Here is a 19,254-nt window from a genome sequence, read left to right as displayed (position 1 = left end):
ATATGAAATGCTACGTTACAGTGTTTTCCTGGAAAACACTATAATGTAGCATTTCATATGCAAAAAAAACAGCTGCATAGTGATGCGAATAACAAGCATTTTCGTAAAAAAAAAAAGCCTGACGTTAGCAGAGTTGCATGGGAACTGCCGTCTCACTCACACCAGCATCTCACAGTGCATGTCATATTGAGACTAGATGTATGAGGACACATCTGTATGTTCCCTTTAATCTAGTACTGTCAAATCCATTCCTTTAGAACCAGGTCTATCTATAATCCTCGAAATCTGGTCCTGTAAAACCAGACCCATCTGTGATCCCCATAATCTAGTTCTGTAGAATAGGCTCCATTGGTTTTCTTTATAATCCCTGTAGTATCAGGCCCTCTGGGTCCCCTTTAATGCAGTCCTATAGAATCGGTATTCGGACTCCAGGTCGACAACAAAAAGGTCGACACACCTTAGGTCGACGCCAATTGGTCGACACGCCTTAGGTCGACGTGGACAAAAGGTCGACATGGACAAAAGTTCGACAGGAACAAGGTCAACATGGGAAACGGTCGACATGAGTTTTTCACAATTTTTGTCTTTTTTTGGAACCTTTTCATACTTAACGATCCACGTGGACTACGATTGGAACGGTAATCTGTGCCGAGCGAAGCGGAGCAGAGCGAAGGCACCATGCCCGAAGCATGGCGAGCGAAGCGAGCCATGCGAGGGGACGCGGTGCACTAATTGGGGTTCCCGGTCACTCTACGAAAAAAACGACACCAAAAAAACATAAAAAACTCATGTCAACCTTTTTCCATGTCGACCTTGTTCCTGGCGACCTTTTGTCCATGTCGACCTTTTTTCCATGTCGACCTAAGGTGTGTCGACCAATTGGCGTCTACCTAAGGTGTGTCGACCTTTTTGTTGTCGACCTGGAGTCCCAGAGCCATAGAATCAATCCCATCTGTGTTCCCCATAATCCAGTCATGCAGAACAGGCTCGTCTATGTTCCCCATATTCCAGTCCTGTAAAACCAAGCCCATCTTTTCTATAGTCTGGTCATTTATAAGCAAGCCATCAGCCATAATACAGTCCTGTAGAACCAGACCCATCTGTGGTCCCCATAATCCAGACCTGTAGAACCCCGACCATCTATGGTCCCTGCGATACAGCCCTGTAGAACCTGGGCCTTTGTTCCCTATAATCCAGTTTTGTAGAACAAAGTCCATCTATGTTCCCTGTAATCCAGTTCTGTAAAATACATCATCTGTGTTCCACATAATTCAGTCCTGTAGAACCAGGCCCATCTGTGTTCCCTGTTAACCAGTACACTAGTTACTAGGCCAATCTGTGTTCCCTGTAAACCAGTCCTGCAGAACCAGATCTTCTGTTTTTTAGAACCAGGCCAGTCTGCTTTCCCCTACTACCTGTCCTGTAGAACCAAGCAATCTGCTTCCCATAATCCAGTCATGTAGGACCAGGTCCATCTGTGGACCTAATGCCGATGTTTTAGCAGTTGAATGATTATCAGCAGACTGTGCACGCACAGTGATCACACTGTGCATGTTCAAAAGGTACTTTTTCAATTGCGTTCATTATAAGGATCCAGTCGCAAAGTGATTGACAGGAAGTGGCCGTTTGGGGGTGGTAACATGCTGTTAGTGGGGAGTGGTTGTAAAAATGCAGGCATGTCATGGCTGTTTACAGGGCGTGTATGTGATTGATGTCAGCTGTGAGTTCCTGCGTGCAAAAACATGACACCTGCGTGACTACTGCCGCGTCTAGACTGCATAGCCATAGAACTACTCAAGCAGTCGATGTTGAACATTTTGCGTATAGGCTGCGTATGTGTATGCAAATTGTGAATTAGTTGCAATCGCTCCGTTGGACGTCTCTTTTCATTTCTGAGCAAAAGCTTTTCTTGCTTACATAGAAAATTGCAGTTGCAATAGCATACAACTTTGAATTAGGCCCTGTGTTCCCTTTAATCCAGTCCTATACAATCAAGTCAATCTTTGTTTCCCATAATACAGGTTTGTTGAGCCAGGATATATGTGTTCCCCATAATCCAGTCCAGTAGAACCAGGCCCATTTGTGTGCTCCATAATCTAATCCTTCCAAACCAGGCTCAACTGTGTTCCCACTATCCATTCTTGTAGAATCAATGCATTGGTGTTCTGCATAATCCAGTCCTGTTGAACCAGCTCATGTGTGTTCCCTGTAATTCAGTCCTGTAAATCTGTGCCCATCTGTAGTCCGTTTAATGTAGTCCCATAGATATGGGCCCACCTGTGTTCCCTGTAATTCATTTCTAAACAGCTAGCCCCATCTGTGTGTCCCATAATATAGTACTCTACTCTTGGTCCATCTTTGGGGCAGGTTCAAATAGCCGCAATGTTTACTGCGCATGTAAAGCGCCGGGTTTAACGCCCAGAGCTATTAAATTATTATGCAGACTCCCTGGTGGTATTACCCCAGCTAATGTTATCAACCCATAGTTTCCAGGTTAAGTGCTAGGAATATATGGGGTACCATGCACAATAAACCCCAGAGGGTGAGAAATAATCTGTGTTAAATGCACTCTCTAGGGTTTAATGCGTTGGCTAGTGAGAGTCAATTGGAGTGCTCAGGACATATCCCCACAGCTAATTGCCCCTATGCTCCACATAATCCAGTACTGTACATCTGGGTTTATCTGTGTTCCCATAATCCAGTCCTGTAAAAGAGGCCACTTGTGTTTCCTACAATCTAGCCCTGTTGAACCAGGGCCATCTGTGTTCTCCATAAATCCAATCCTGTTTAACCAGGACCATCAGTATTCTCAGTAATTCAGTCCTATATAACCAGGCCATGAGTCTTCACCATGCTTTTATTTTAATCCAGCTACAAGAGGTAGCCAACAACAGGACTGTGTCTGAGTGAATGGGGCACTGTGACTTTTCTGAAACGACTTCTATATTTTACCAGTATCTTGGAAGTCAGAGCCCGGTTTATGCATCCTTCTTGTAGGGCTCAAAACGGGGCCTTCTACAGTGTTTCTTCCTTATTGCCAGTAAGGGAGCTGTCAACAGGGTGCATGTGACTTGTGCTGACTGGCACCATAGGAGATGCAGCATTGCATCATGTTCTAAATACAGTGGTACTCCCAGCAGCATTTTACAAGGTGCTCTCATCTTCAATACAGTGGTTCAGCCGTATTCTCTGCAGAATTATACCAGCTGCAGAATTATACAAGGTCCTTGATTATAGTGTTACATTCACTAGCATTATACCAGGTACATTCAGTTAGGAATACATACGATTTACCGGTGGGCGGGTTGGAGGCTGTCCATATCCTGACAGCGACATTTTGCCTGCCAGAATGACCAAAGCGGGGCGAGAGCAAAAAGTCCTCTTGCATGCTTGGTGGTTCGCTGCACTCACCACAGGATTTATTCCCACTCTATTACTGTCTTGGGCACCCACGAGTGGGAATAGTCCTGTTTTGCTGGGATTCCGGCTAACGACATTTCCGGCTGTCAGGATTCCGGCAATGGTATGCTGCCCGCCGAAATCCCAACAGCCGGCAAATTGAATGGATCCCTTTAGTAACATTATACTAGGATCCCAATTACAGTGTTAATCTCAGCTCAAGTACAAGAGGTTTCCAGGTAGTGTTGCTATGAACAGTAGTATACCAGATTGTCATTTACAGCCATACTCCCAACTTTGGTGCTCCAGGTTCACAATTACAGATATGCTCCCAGCTGCAGTAAACTAGGTTTCCAGTTACTGTATATCAGTACTGCGTCCTGGCTGCAGTACACCAGATCCCCATTTACAGCAGTACTTCCAGCAGTAGTACTCCTGGTCCCCAGTTACATCACTATTACCAGCAATGAACAGTGGGTTCACACTTACAGCTATAGTCCTAGGCTAGCAATGCACCAGGTTTCCATTTACAGTAGTACTCCCAGTTGCAGGTTCTCGATTACAGTTGTACACCCAGCTGCAGTTTCCTAGGTTCCAGTTACAGCCATACAGTACCTCCAGCTACAAAACACCAGATTCTCAATTACTGCACTTCTTCCAGCAGTACGCCAGGTTTCCACTTAAAGCCTAATTTCAAGCTGAAGTGTGTCAAGTTCCCAGTTACAGTGGTGCTCTCAGCAACAGGACACAATGTTTCCAAATATATCTGTTCCCATTTATAGTCATATTTCCAGCTGAAGTACCCAGTTACAGTGGTAATCCCATCAACAGTACTAGTAGCTGCAGTACACTGCTGCACCAGGTTCCCAGTTACAGGTATGCTCCCAGTACTCTAGGTCAATGGTTACAATGCTACTCCCCATAGCAATATACTAGGTTCTCAGGTATGGCCATACTGTAGCATTACACGACTTCCTTATTACAGCCGTTCTCCCTGCTGCAGTACACTGCTGCACTACACCTGGTCCCCTATTACAGCCATACTCCCATGCAGTAGTCTTGGTTTTTACTTGTGGTGCTTCAAACTAGGTTTCTGGTTACAGCTTGATCCCAAGTTGCAGTACACTTGCTTCTCAGTTACAGCTATATTCCCAGCTGGACTACACTACACAGTTACAGTTATTCTCCCAGTGCCAGCACAGCCAGTTACTGCTGTACACTCAGTATCAGTACACCAGATTCCCAGTTACTCTCAGGGGAGGCATTTGATATGCCGGCTGACGGGATCCCGACGCTCAGTATACCGGTGCCGGAATCCCGACAGCCAGCATACCGACAACTTTTCTCCCTCTTGGGAATTCCACGACCCCCCTGGTGGGGAGAATTAATAGCGTGGCGTGCATAGCGCGCCACCATGCCCGCAGCATGGTGAGCGCAGCGTGGCGAGCATAGTGAGCCCGTAAGGGGCACTTGTGCGCTTGCCCCGCTGCCGGCATACCGCCAGTTGGGATCCCGGGACCGGTATGCTGTGCGCCCGGATCACGACAGCCGGCATAATGTACTACACCTACTCCCAGCAGTAGTACTGCAGGTCCCCTATTAAAGCACTGTTCTTAGCAGTGTACAATGTTGACCTAATTCCGGGCCCAATCCTACCTGATTGCTCCTCTGTGAATTTGCAGAGGTTTGCAATCACATAATCGTCTCCCAAACAGAGTGAATACCCTGCTTGTGCAAGTCTGTGTTCGGCTTGCGTACGCATGGTTCCCTTACAGATGGTTTCCCACCATCGAGGTTATCCATCAATGGTACCATCAATGGTAAACCATTGATGGATAACCCACCGATGGCCATCCCTACTCTCTTCTCCATGCAGTTCCAGGAATCTCCACAAAGCTGGTGAGTGTTAGCTATAAAAAGGATTACAATAAACAAAAAAGATGTTTATATTATAAATAACATCTTTGTATTATTCTAATCATTTTCACAGGGAGTATGACAGGAGAGGCTCTGCCTCCCCTACCTACCCTGACTGCACGTCCCTGCTGCACACTGAACATGGGAAGTGATACTGTGCATACAGTCATTATTGGAAAACAGAAACATTGTCAGTGACAAATTAAGGAGACAGTAATGGAGTAAGATTCAGCTACATCCAGGGTTTTATGTGACCCCATCTTCCACCCCCTATTGGTGGAAATCTACTTTTTGACAATGGTGCTTAATCTGCAATAGGGAGGCCAATTCCGGGCCTGTTTTTCAATCCCGGATATCGGGATTAAAAAAAGGTAAATACCGGGATTCCCGGGATACCTGGGAATGGGTTGAGGACCCACCCCAGCACACACAAATACTCACAATCATGGGCGGGAGCCAGTGTCGCAGACGGCGAGGTGCTGTATGGGTGGTGCAGGCAGCTGGCATCAGATTCACCATCATAGGTGGGAGGGCTCATGGGCGGCGAGTTGCAGTTCGGGTGGCTGGGGTCAGGCTGCGCAGCGTGACCTCTGACATCATGAACACAGTGCGCAGTACACACTCTGCTGGGGGCAGGGGCAGCTGGGTGGAGGGAGATGGGCAGCATCTGAGCCTCCTGAAGACGCCCAACGCTGCCCAGCATTAAAAAAACAATGGGGCAGGTAAATCCCGCAATCCCCGGGATTGGATCCCGGCCATTTTTTGGTCTAAATCCCACCGCCGATCCCAATCCCAGGATTGGCTCCCTAATCTGCAACATGCAAGGACACTTCGCTTATACAAATCCTCTGATTAGTTCATTCATTCTTTCATATTGTAGACAAGTTCTTATGTGCAGCTTTTGTTGAGTGGAAAACATTTACTTTGAGGTTAATCAGAAAGGGTTGATTACGCAGGACAATCATGTTTCCTGAACTCTGGGGAAATCGGTCTGAGGTCAGTATGGGCATGGCTGAAGAAATACCAGATGATTGTAAACACAGATCTGGAGTCCAGCCCAGCATTAAAGACTCAAATATGTGAGTTTAGATTCTTATCTTAATGTAACATGTTCCTTGAACTTGTTTACTAGACCCAGTATAGCAGAATGAAACAGTCTCTCTCCTACTACTGCTGCAAATTAATTAAGCGAGGCACGTTGTCTTATAAGATTTCCACCAGGGCCATATTAACAATGGGGCAGATGGAGCTCCAGGCCTCCACATAAAAATAGTACCATCACCATGACAGCATGATGATGACCAGCCACCAGATGGCTACATGGTCGACCATAAATCATAAGGGCTAAAACTGCATTTCTATTTTCCACACAAAATTATGCAATTTTTGTACTTTTATATATTTAAGGAGTCATTGGGGCTTATAGTGTGTGTTGTCTACCTGCCTACATGGCATTGGCCTTACCTTCTTCACTTTTCATAATAGGCCCCTAAACATTTTCAGCCCCAAGCCCACAAGGCCCTTAATCCGGCCCTGATTTCCACATAGCGGTTATGGAATTGAAAGTGGTCAGCATGCCCACCCTACCTTTACGCCAGTGACGTGCGGTGGGGTGAGGCAGGTGAGGCAGAGCCTTTCCTGTCATACTAGCGTTTGTTCCAGAGTTTTGACTGTATACAATATATAAAAAAATACAAAGAATATGTTTGAAATATCTTCTTTGCATTATTCTAATAATTTTTATAGCCAAAACTCTGGAGTAAAAAGTCTATGGCAGGCAGTGCCTCACCTGTGTATCTTTTCTGCACATCTCTGATCAAAACTCACCAAATTTCCAGGAGTTTATACTGCTGCACCTGTGTGTAATGTACCCTTTGGTTCATATATTGTGTGTAAATGTGGCTCTGGTGCTAGCCAGTGCCTCCTGAGCCATTTAGCTTACCGCAAGTCCCTGCTTTATGCTATACAGATAATGTCTGTGAAGGACACCTACCCTAGATCTATCACCTGTATGACATAGGTCTGACATGCTAGAACAGCTGAAGAGCAAAAGGTATGCGCTCCTTCCCCTATCTGTGACAGGCAATCCTCAAACAGGGATGTGATACACAAGGCATTAAAGGGCCCTGAAACAGACACTTGCTATAATGAATATTTGTACAGTATGTGCTGCCTCCAAACAGTGCATGATAAAGAAAAAACACACAAATGTGATGTGACTTTGGCCATTGGGGGAGAATGACCTGATCGCTCGCTACCGTTCATTCCAGTGCAGCGATCAGGTCAGAAGTGCGCATGCGCCTGCGCCAACTCATGCGAGACAGCCGACAGCTTTCGTTGCTTATGGCATAGGCAATCACTGGGCGGGAGAGGGTGGCACGGCTGCGTTTGGCCGCCGTTTTGTGGGCCCGGTCCCGTCAACACAGGCGTGGCCGGACCGTGCGGGGGGCGACCCGGGCAGCGACTAGTAACCCCCGGACAGCCGCAGGAGCTGCGCTGGCCGGGAGTTACTCCTCAAATACAAAGGCATCGCCAGTGTGCAATGCTTTTGTACTTGTGCGTGGGGTATGGCCTGACATGCGGGATGGACTAGCCCTGTGCTGGGCGTCCCCCCGCATGTCAGTGTAAGTGGTCGTAGCTGTGCTAAATTTAGCACAGAGACGATCAGGTCGGAATGACCCCCATTGTCCGATACTAAGGGGCTAACTCAAATCCCTGTTTCTGTGCTGAAAAAGCTTCATACTTTTTGTCGCCATGTTATTTGTCAGTCAAAGCAAGGTATAGAGAAAGCATGAAAGATCCTCTTCAATTCCTTGGTCCTTACGTCTCTGCCCCTCCTTGTGACATTAAGACTTGACATTCTACATCCCAGTCTGCTCTTCTCAGACAACATTTTCAATATCTGCATTAATTACCACCTGACTCTGCTCATCACATTTTAGATGGTTAAATATTTAGGCACTTGTCCTTATAAAGAAGACAAGTAAAGTTGTCCGTAGCAACATACTCGCCTACCTTTCACATCATCTTCGACACAGCCCTGCTATAGAATGAGAGGCAATCACGTTGCCAGCTGTCGGGATCCTGGCGGTCAAGATACCGACGCCGGAATCCCAACACCCAGTGAAATGACTGGCATTGTGAAGCAGGGGGTAGGACCATGATGATGCAATTTTACGCAACTCTGTTCATCGGCCAGCCGAACAGCCCACTTCGCTCAGGAAGTAGGCATGAATGCCATAGCAACCAATCAGCTGCTACCATTTATCAAGTACATTGTATAAAATTATAGTTGGAATTAGATTGGTTGCTATTGGCAACTTCTCCACTTTCTCTCTTTAGATGGTTTGATACATTTACCCATGTTTGAGGTAAGTACATGTGTGCTTGAATATCACTATAGTCTACAAATTTGTGTATTTGATTTTGAAAACTAAAATTACAATTAAGTTTTTTTTTGTGTTATTTTCTTTTTTTCTTTTTAATTCTTAAGTATACTTATTGCCTCTGATATTTTATCTCAGGATGACATTAATGCAGTAGAAGGGATTTCTGGAAGAAAATAGTATGTTAATTAAATAAATATTTTCTTTAGTGCATGTCTCTAACAGACATTCTTTTGTCAGAAGCCAGTTAACCTACCAATATGTTTTTGGATTGTGGGAGGAAACCGGAATACCCGTCAGAAAACTACGCAAGCATGGGGAGAATATAAAAACTGCACATAGCATCTTGGTCAGGAAATACATTTATGACCAGACTCTAAGACTGTAATACTAACCATTCCACTAACCATGTCGGCATTGCATATAATATGAATTTACAAAATATATATATTATTGGTATACTTGCCCTCTGTTCCTGGTGCAATGGTCCTTCTCTCTGGATGCTCTGTCCCATAACTGTGGTGTTCACTCACCTGCTCCCACTACACATGTGTGAGACAGGACAGATCACCACTAATTATTATATACTGTACTGTAGATATCTTGGCATATGTTAACATTCACATCTGTGTATTGGGTCATTCCATGTCAGTTCACCCAGGCATAACACCCACTGACTCAGCTTTTCATGATACATTGTACACTGGTAACTACCAAATAGCTACTAAACCATGTAACATTTTTCTTCTCTAGGCCTCACAGTTTTTGAGATATAGGGGGTCAAAGTTTCGAAAAACTGCTCGGAAAAGCCATCAATGATGCTCCGTTTTTTTGTTTTTTTTTGATGTGTACAGTACATGGAAAGAAATTCACATCTCAGTGTCTAGTCCACGCATCAATTTCGAAATTGGGGGTGGGGGTTTATGTCCAAGGGCTTCTGAAGTAATCATGACATTTTTACCTTAAAATTGAGATTTCCCCCGACTTTGCTATGTGGTAGTAACAAGTGTACAAAGTATCATGAAAGTCGGTGGGCAGAGGCGTAACTAGGGTTTTCGGAGCCCAGGGCAAGATGAAGAGTGCCCCCCCCCCCAACAAAAAAACACACACCAAAAGAAGTATGTGCGCGCGCCGAAAAAATGGGCGTGACCACGCACCAGAAGGGGTGTGGCCAAGGACCAGAAAGGGTGTGGCCACGCACCAGAAGGGGTGTGGCCGCTGAAAATGGGTCGTGCCAACATGACTATCACCTACCCCCTGTGTCGCCTCTCAGCACACTATCACCTACCCTTTGTGTCGTCTCTCAGAACACCTTCATTCAATTTTTGCACAGTACGCATGCAGAGTCCCCTTTTTACACAGTGCCAGATACACAATTGCCCCACAGTGCCAGATACACAGTGACAGATACAGCACCCCACAGTGCCAGATTCATATTGTCCCACAGCACCAGATACAATGCCCCACAGCGCCAGATACAATGCCCCACAGTGTCAGATCCACAGTGCCAGATACAGCGCCCCACAGTGCCAGATACAATGCCCCACAGTGCCAGATACAATGCCCCACAGTGCCAGTTACAATGCCCCACAGTGCCAGTTACATGCCCCACAGTGCCATACAAGCCCCACAGTGCCAGATACATGCCCCACAGTGCCTGTTACATGCCCCACAGTGCCAGATACATGCCCCACAGTGCCTGTTAAATGCCCCACAGTGCAAGATACATGCCCCACAGTGCCAGTTACATTACCCCACAGTGCCAGTTACAATGCCCCACAGTGCCAGTTACATGCCCCACAGTGCCAGATACATGCCTCACAGTGCCTGTTACATGCCCCACAGTGCCAGATACATGCCCCACAGTGCCAGATACATGCCCCACAGTGCCAGTTACATTGCCCCACAGTGACAGTTACATGCCCCACAGTGCCAGATATAAGACCCCCCAGCCCCTCGGGTCACTCACTGCTTCCTTCCCTCTGTGCTATGTGAGGGGAGCAGAGCGCAGCGCCTCTCCTGCACCTCAACGCTCCAGGTCTCCGGCGGCGGCTATGTGGCGCCGGTTCGTTAGCCAATCAGAGCTCGTGGACCGGCAGCCAATCAGGAGCCGGTCCGCAAGCTCCGATTGGCTAACGCCGCCGGAGACCAGACACACGCAACGCTGCTGGCAGCGCCGCGCAGCAGCGGCGGAGAGGACATTAAGGGGAGGGAGAGAAGCTGCACCCCCCCCTCTGCTGGGCCTGCCAAGGCGCCCACTCGCCCTACCCTAGTTACGCCTCTGTTGGTGGGTGTCATGCCTGGGTGAACTAACATGGAATTACCCTATTTCCATATTCTCTGACAGCAGTAAATATGCAATATGTTATTTACCACTCACAAAATAGTAAATCAGCAGTACAAAAACTCTCTTGTGAGATTCTATTTTAACTACCTTGTAAAAGATGCCCAATTGTGTACAGTATGTCCAAGTATGCAACTATACACCTGCATTTCCACTTCTGTACTGAGGGTTAAAGTTGGAACGGTCTGGCTCTCAGAAAGCCGGACCGGACCAGCTCCCTGCAGTGACCTCTGCCACTGTGGAGCTTGTGGTTCACATCCCTGTCCATCCCCGTCTGGGGGTGTCGGTGATAGCTGTCACCAGATTGAGGGGGAGGGAGAAATTATAGCCTCCCCGTATGGTCCAGACCATTCTTGTTTTCACTCCAACCCAGTAGCGCACAGAGGGGGGGTTTTCTGGTTGCACAGAACCCCCCCCCCCCCCCCCGATGGACTGAATTTGCTTTTTAGAGACGTAGACAGCTGTGTCTCCGTCTCTGAATGGGCAGTACTTACTGTAATGTGAATGGGCTTTGCTGCAAAGTAGATGCGTAAAATGGAGACAAAGTGGATGTGTAAAATGGGGACAAAACTTGCTTGCAGCAGGCTGAAGCTTTTGTACCAGATTTGTCTGGGAAAATGTTTAGAGATATCTGATATACTCATGACAGGAGGTAGGTTGGATTCTAGATAGGTTGGACTGGAGGTAGGTTAGATTTTAGGTAGTTTAGACTGAGATAGGGGGTCATTCAGACCCTACCACTAATGTGGCTCGCAGCGCAGTTTGCCGAATACATGCGGCCGCATTGCAGCTGCATGGACTTATACATTGCGGTTGCATCCCCGATGGATGCAACTGCAGTGTTATTGACAGCGGCAGGCGTTGCATGGGCGGAGTTACGGCATTGCGGGGGCGGTGCCGGTAAAACAGGGGCAGGTCAGCAGAGTTTTCGGGTAGTGATCTGGCTGTGTATGCAGTGCTCTGCATTCATCTCTGATGATCCCCATAGTTTGGATTCTAGAAAGGTTGGACTGGAGGTACAGTAGGTTCATATCTATGTAGGTTGGACTGAAGGTAGGTTAGATTCTAAGTAGGTTGGACTGAGGTAGTGTGAATTATAGATAGGTTGGCCTGGACGTAGGTTGGCTTTTGATATGATTTTTTTATTGCTCAATTTAAGCAGATTTTCTGGATAATTTATCCACCCACAAAACTATTTGCATATTGCTTTTACAGGGTCATTTTCTGTGGCTGTGGGGGTACACCTGAACAAGTACTTGGTGGACAAGTAAAAGTCCTACCAGATATAGGAAAAAGTATTGTAGATCCAAGATGTCACAGTTGGTAAATAACACCCAATGTCACCTACCACACAGTAAACTGCAATATATCTAGATCATAAAACCTGAAAATACAGCCATTAGCTCTCTGTAGGAGAGTATTCAGTGCCTTGCAAATGTTGCAAAGTGACTCCTCAATGGTATGCTGAAGTTGCTTCAGGACCAGCATACAATAATATTTCCTTGTATCCCATGGCATGTGGAGACAAATTAGCTAAGATTGTCTACCAGACAGTACACAGTCAGACATCCCTTTGATGTTAAGTGGCACAACTCTAGGAATTAACTTGCACCGAAAGAGTCTGTATTTGTAGGTTACTTACGTTATATAGAATTGGAAGTGATTCTGTTTATTCTGAATGTCTTTATTACCCTGCAACTTTTGATTTAAAAACACAAAACATGTGACTCATATTGTTTGTGTCTCTGGATATTTAGTCTTTAGTAATTGTCCCATCTTAACTAGAATCAAAGGTGACATGTTATACTTAAGAGTGTACCAGTCACATACACACAGTGAAAGCAGCCATGTTGTTAATCGAACCCACGGTCATGAGATGTAGCCTGTAAATGCAGACTGAACTATTGACATCACTGAGGATCCTGGTAAGTTAATAGGCTGCACTGTATATTGGTTCATCTCATGATTGGATCTATGGCAAACATTGGCCCTCATTCCGAGTTGTTCGCTCCCTAGCTACTTTTAGCAGCCGTGCAAACGCTAAGCCGCCGCCCTCTGGGAGTGTATCTTAGCTTAGCAGAAGTGCGAACGAAAGGATCGCAGTGCGGCTACAAAATAATTTTGTGCAGCTTCAGAGTGGTTCCAGACCTACTCCTGGCTTGCGATCACTGCAGACTATTTAGTTCCTGTTTTGACGTCACGAACACGCCCTGCCAGCCAGCCTACGTTTCACCAGTCACTCCTGCGTTTTTAAACGGTCAGTTGACACCCAGAAAAACCCACTTCCTGTCAATCACTCTGCAGCCAGCAGTGCGATTGAAAAGCGTCGCTAGACCTTGTGTGAAACTGCATCGGCTGTTGTGAAAGTACGTCGCGCGTGTGCATTGCGCTGCATACGCATGCGCAGAATTGCCAATTTCTCTTACGTCCTAGAGGATGCTGGGGACTCCATAAGGACTATGGGGTATAGACGGGCTCCGCAGGAGATAGGGCACCTAAAAAGAACTTTGACTATGGGTGTGCACTGGCTCCTCCCTCTATGCCCCTCCTCCAGACCTCAGTTAGATCTTGTGCCCAGAGGAGAATGGGTGCACTGCAGAGAGCTCTCCAGAGTTTTCTGTTGAAGAAGAATTTTGTTAGGTTTTTTATTTTCAGGGAGTCCTGTTGGCAACAGGCTCCCTGCATCGTGGGACCGAGGAGAGAGAAGCAGAGCTGGCTTGTCAAGTTGGGCGCTGCTTCTAAGGCTGCTGGACACCATTAGCTCCAGAGGGAGTCGGAACACAGGTCTCACCTGGGGTTCGTCCCGGAGCCGCGCCGCCATCCTCCTCACAGATGCCGAAGATAGAAGCCGGATAGAGAAGGCAGAAGACATCTTAGGTGGCAGAAGACATCAGATCTTCATGAGGTAAGGCGCGCAGCGGTAAGCTGTGCGCCATTGCTCCCAGTCACACACACACAGAGCAGCACTGAAGGGTGCAGGGCGCAGGGGGCGGCGCCCTGGGCAGCAATAAACCTCACATTTGGCCAAATACAGTTTGATTAGGCTGCGGAGGCAGTAAATCTATGATCCCCCGCCATTTTATTGAAAAATCACTGGGACCGAAGCCCGCCGTCGGGTGGGCGGGGCTTGATCCTCAGCACTAACCAGCGCCATTTTCTCCACAGAAGCTGCATGAGGAAAACGCTGGCTCCATGGTCTCTCCCCTGCTGAACTTCACAGGCTTGAAAAAAGAGGAGGGGGGCACATTAGCGACGCAGTGAGTGGGAATTGGCATATTATATATAAAAAAGCGCTATCTGGACATATTTTTTCCAGTGTTTTTAAGCGCTGGTGTGTGCTAGCATACTCTCTCTCTGTCTCTCCTTAGGACCTGGTTGGGGTTTTGTCCCATTATAAATTAATCCCTGTGTGTGTGGGGTGTCGGTACCTGTGTGTCGACATGTCTGAGGCGGAAGGCTTCTCCAAGGAGGAGGTGGAGCAAATGAGTGGTGTTTCCCCGTCGGTTGTGCCGACTCCAGATTGGATGGACATGTGGCATATGTTGAATGCAGGTGTGGCATCTTTACATAAAAGGCTTGATAAGGGGGTCAATCCTCGGATTGGACCGACTCACAGGGCCCGTCGGGGTCTCAAAAGCGTCCCTTAACACAAGACACTACTACCGACACGGATTCTGATTCCAGTGTCGACTATGACGAAGTAAAATTGCACCCTAGGGTGACTAAAACCATTCAGTGTATGATTGTGGCAATAAGGGATGTGTTGCATATTGTGGATGAACCCTCGGTCCCCGACACAAGGGTACACATGTTTAAGGAAAAGAAACAGATTATTATCTTTCCCACATCTCATGAATTAAATGAATTCTTTGGAAAAGCTTGGGAGACTCCGGATAAGAGACCGCAGATCCCCAAAAGAATTTTATATGGCATACCCCTTCCCTAAGCAGGACAGAGAGATTTGGGAATCACCCCCCACTGTGGACAAGGCCCTGACGCGCTTGTCCAAGAAAGTGGCGCTACCGTCTCCTGACACAGCAGCCCTTAAGGACCCTGCAGATCGCAGGCAAGAAACTACCTTAAAGTGTATTTATTCTCATACGGGTGCTGTGCTAAGACCGACAATTGCGTCGGCATGGGTGTGTAGCGCAATTGCAGCTTGGACAGATGAGCTGACAGATCAATTTGATAATATGGAAAGGATACTATATTCCTAACTCTAGCCCATATTAAAGACGCAGTCTTATTTATGAGGGATGCTCAAAGGGACATTGGATTGCTAGCTTCTAGGGCCAATGCCATGTCTGTCTCAGCGAGAAGATCCTTATGGACTCGCCAATGGACGGGTGATGCGGATTCCAAAAAACATATGGAAGTACTACCCTATAAGGGTGATGTATTGTTTGGGGATGGGCTGACGGACCTGGTTTCCACAGCTACAGCAGGTAAATCAAATTATTTACCATATATTCCCCAACAGCAAAAGAAAGTAACACCCTATCAGATGCAGTCCTTTCGGTCGCACAAGTCCAAAAGAGGTCGGGATCCTCTTTCCTCGCCAGAGGTAAGGGCAGAGGCAAGAGAGCACCTGCTTCGGCAGGTGCCCAGGAACAAAAGTCCTCCCCGGCTGCTCCAAAACCCACAGCATGACGCTGGGGCTCCCCTGAGGGAGTCCGCACCGGTGGGGGCACGTCTTCAACTTTTCAGTCAGGCCTGGGTCAGTTCGGACCTGAATCCCTGGGTGTTGGAAATAGTTTCCCAGGGTTACAAATTGGAATTCGAGGAGGTGCCCCCGCGCCGATTTTTCAAGTCGGCCCTACCAGCTTCCACATCGGAAAGGGATATAGTGTTAGCTGCAATTCAAACGCTGTGTATACAGCAAGTGATAATCAAGGTTCCCCTGCACCAGCAGGGAAGAGGTCACTACTCAACCCTATTTGTGGTCCCGAAACCGGACGGTTCGGTCAGACCTATTTTGAATCTGAAATCCCTAAACCTGTACATAAAAAGATTCAAATTCAAAATGGAATCTCTCAGAGCGATAATAGCCAACATGGAGGAGGGGGAGTTTATGGTGTCTCTAGACATAAAGGATGCGTACCTTCATGTCCCCATATATGCCCCCCATCAGGAATACCTGAGATTCGATGTACAGGATTGTCATTACCAATTTCAGACGTTGCCGTTTGGACTCTCCACGGCACCGAGGATTTTCACCAAGATAATGGCGGAAATGATGGTGGTCCTGCGCAAGCATGGAGTCACAATTATCCCATACTTGGACGATCTCCTGATAAAAGCGAGATCAAGCGAGAAATTGCTGAGCAGTGTGGCGCTCTATCTGAGAGTGCTCCAGCAACACGGTTGGATTCTAAATCTACCGAAGTCACAGTTGATTCCGACAACTCGACTACCATTCCTAGGTATGATACTGGATACAGAACAAATGAAGGTCTTCCTCCCAATAGAGAAAGCCCAAGACATCCAGAACATGGTTAGAGACCTGCTAAAACTGAAAAGGGTGTCAGTTCACCAATGCACTCGAGTTCTGGGGAAAATGGTGGCGGCCTACGAGGCCATTCCCTTCGGAAGGTTCCATGCAAGGACTTTTCAATGGGACCTTCTGGACAAGTGGTCCGGGTCCCATCTGCACTTACATCGGAAAATAACTCTGTCCCCAGGCACCCAGAGTGTCCCTCCTGTGGTGGTTGCAAACTGCTCACCTCCTGGAGGGTCGCAGGTTCGGAATTCAGGATTGGATCCTGGTTACCACGGACGCGAGCCTCCGAGGATGGGGAGCGGTCACACAGGGAAAAAATTTTCAGGGTCTTTGGTCAGACCAGGAGTCCTGTCTACACATCAATGTGTTGGAACTCAGGGCCATTTACAACGACCTTCGACAAGCGGAGAGTTTTCTTCTAAACCTACCGGTTCTGATTCAATCAGACAATGTCACAGCAGTGGCTCATGTGAACCGCCAAGGCGGGACAAGAAGCAGAGTCGCGATGGCGGAAGCCACAAGGATCCTTCGCTGGGCGGAAAATCATGTAAGCGCTCTGTCAGCTGTCTTCGTTCCGGGAGTGGACAACTGGGAAGCAGACTTCCTCAGCAGACACGAGAGTGGGGACTTCATCAAGAAGTATTTGCAGACGTGACACGTCTTTGGGGAACTCCTCAAATAGACATGATGGCGTCACGCCTCAACAACTTCGGAGGTATTGCGCCAGGTCTCGGGACCCTCAGGCAGTAGCAGTAGGCGCTCTGGTAACACCGTGGGTGTTCAAATCTGTCTACGTGTTTCCTCCTCTTCCTCTCATCACAAAAGTGTTGAGGATCATAAGACGAAGAAGAGTACGAATGATACTCGTTGTCCCAGACTGGCCTCGAAGGGCCTGGTACTCAGATCTACAAGAGATGCTCACAGGAGATCCCTGGCCTCTTCCTCTGAGGGAAGACCTGTTGCAGCAGGGGCCCTGTGTATTTCAAGACTTACCGCGGTTATGTTTGACGGCATGGCGGTTGAACGCCGAATCCTAGCGAAAAAAGGGATTCCGGAAGAGGTCATCCCTACTTTAATAAAGGCTAGGAAGGAGGTGACGATAAAACATTATCACCGTATCTGGCGAAAGTATGTGTCTTGGTGTGAGACCAAGAATGCACCTACGGAAGATTTTCATCTGGGTCGTCTTCTCCACTTCCTACAGACAGGAGTGGATATGGGCCTGAAATTAGGCTCTGTTAAGGTACAGATTTCGGCCCTCTCGATTTTCTTTCAGAAGGAATTGGCTTCTCTTCCAGAATTCCAGACATTTGTAAAGGGAGTGCTGCACATCCAGCCCCCTTTTGTGCCTCCAGTGGCACCATGGGACCTGAACGTGGTGTTGCAGTTCCTAAAATCACACTGGTTTGAACCGCTTAACAAGGTTGAGTTGAAATTTCTTACCTGGAAGGTGGTCATGTTGTTGGCCTTAGCATCAGCAAGGCGAGTGTCAGAATTGGCGGCTTTGTCACACAAGAGCCCCTACTTGATTTTTCATGTGGATTGAGCTGAATTGAGGACACGTCCGCAATTTTTGCCTAAAGTGGTTTCTTTGTTCCATATGAATCAACCTATCGTGGTGCCTGTGGCTACAAGTGACCTGGAGGATTCCAGATCCCTGGACGTAGTCAGGGCCTTAAAAATTTATGTAGCCAGGACGGCTAGAATTAGGAAAACTGAGGCTCTGTTTGTCCTGTATGCGGCCAATAAGATTGGCGCTCCTGCTTCGAAGAAGACTATTGCTCGCTGGATCTGTAATACGATTCAGCAGGCTCACTCTACGGCTGGATTGCTGGTACCAAATTCGGTTAAGGCCCATTCCACTAGTAAGGTGGGCTCTTCTTGGGCGGCTGCCCGAGGCGTCTCGGCATTACAACTTTGCCGAGCGGCGACTTGGTCGGGATCAAACACTTTTGCAAAATTCTACAAGTTTGATACCCTGGCTGATGAGGACCTAGCGTTTGCTCAGTCGGTGCTGCAGAGTCATACGCACTCTCCCGCCCGATTGGATGCTTTGGTATAAACCCCATGGTCCTTACGGAGTCCCCAGCATCCTCTAGGGCGTAAGAGAAAATAAGATTTTAAACCTACCAGTAAATCTATTTCTCCTAGTCCGTAGAGGATGCTGGGCGCCCGTCCCAGTGCGGAAACTCTGCAAGACTTGTATATAGTTGTTGCTTACATAAGGGTTATGTTACAGTTGACATCGGTCTTGGGCCGTTACTGTCGTTTGTTCATACTGTTAACTGGTTATGTGTGTTCCAGGTTACATGGTATGATTGGTGTGGGCTGGTATGAATCTTGCCCTTGGATTGCTGAATCCTGCCTTGTATTGTCCATCTCCTCTGGGCACAGTTCTCTAACTGAGGTCTGGAGGAGGGGCATAGAGGGAGGAGCCAGTGCACACCCATAGTCAAAGTTCTTTTTAGGTGCCCTATCTCCTGCGGAGCCCGTCTATACCCCATGGTCCTTACGGAGTCCCCAGCATCCTCTACCGACTAGGAGAAATAGATTTACCGGTAGGTTTAAAATCTTAATTTTTTGCCTGATCGCTGCACAGCGACCGAAAACAGCTAGCGAACATCTCGGAATGACCACCATTGTCCTGTCTTCATTATAATTAGTGACCCTATGAGTGATGTGCATTATTGTTGCTCAGTTACTAACTA

The 19,254-nt window shown here is 47.4% G+C and overlaps 1 protein-coding gene across 5 annotated transcripts in view; it reads left to right on the top strand.

Annotated features, from left to right (window-relative positions):
* The window catches only part of MYLK (myosin light chain kinase), a 1,073,187-nt gene that overhangs the window by 778,200 nt on the left and 275,733 nt on the right, over window positions 1–19,254 (top strand). The window lies entirely within an intron of this gene.

Source organism: Pseudophryne corroboree, chromosome 7 (assembly GCF_028390025.1).
Source record: "Pseudophryne corroboree isolate aPseCor3 chromosome 7, aPseCor3.hap2, whole genome shotgun sequence".
NCBI classification, from domain to species: Eukaryota; Metazoa; Chordata; class Amphibia; order Anura; family Myobatrachidae; genus Pseudophryne; species Pseudophryne corroboree.
This window is presented reverse-complemented; position numbering and strand designations above follow the sequence as displayed.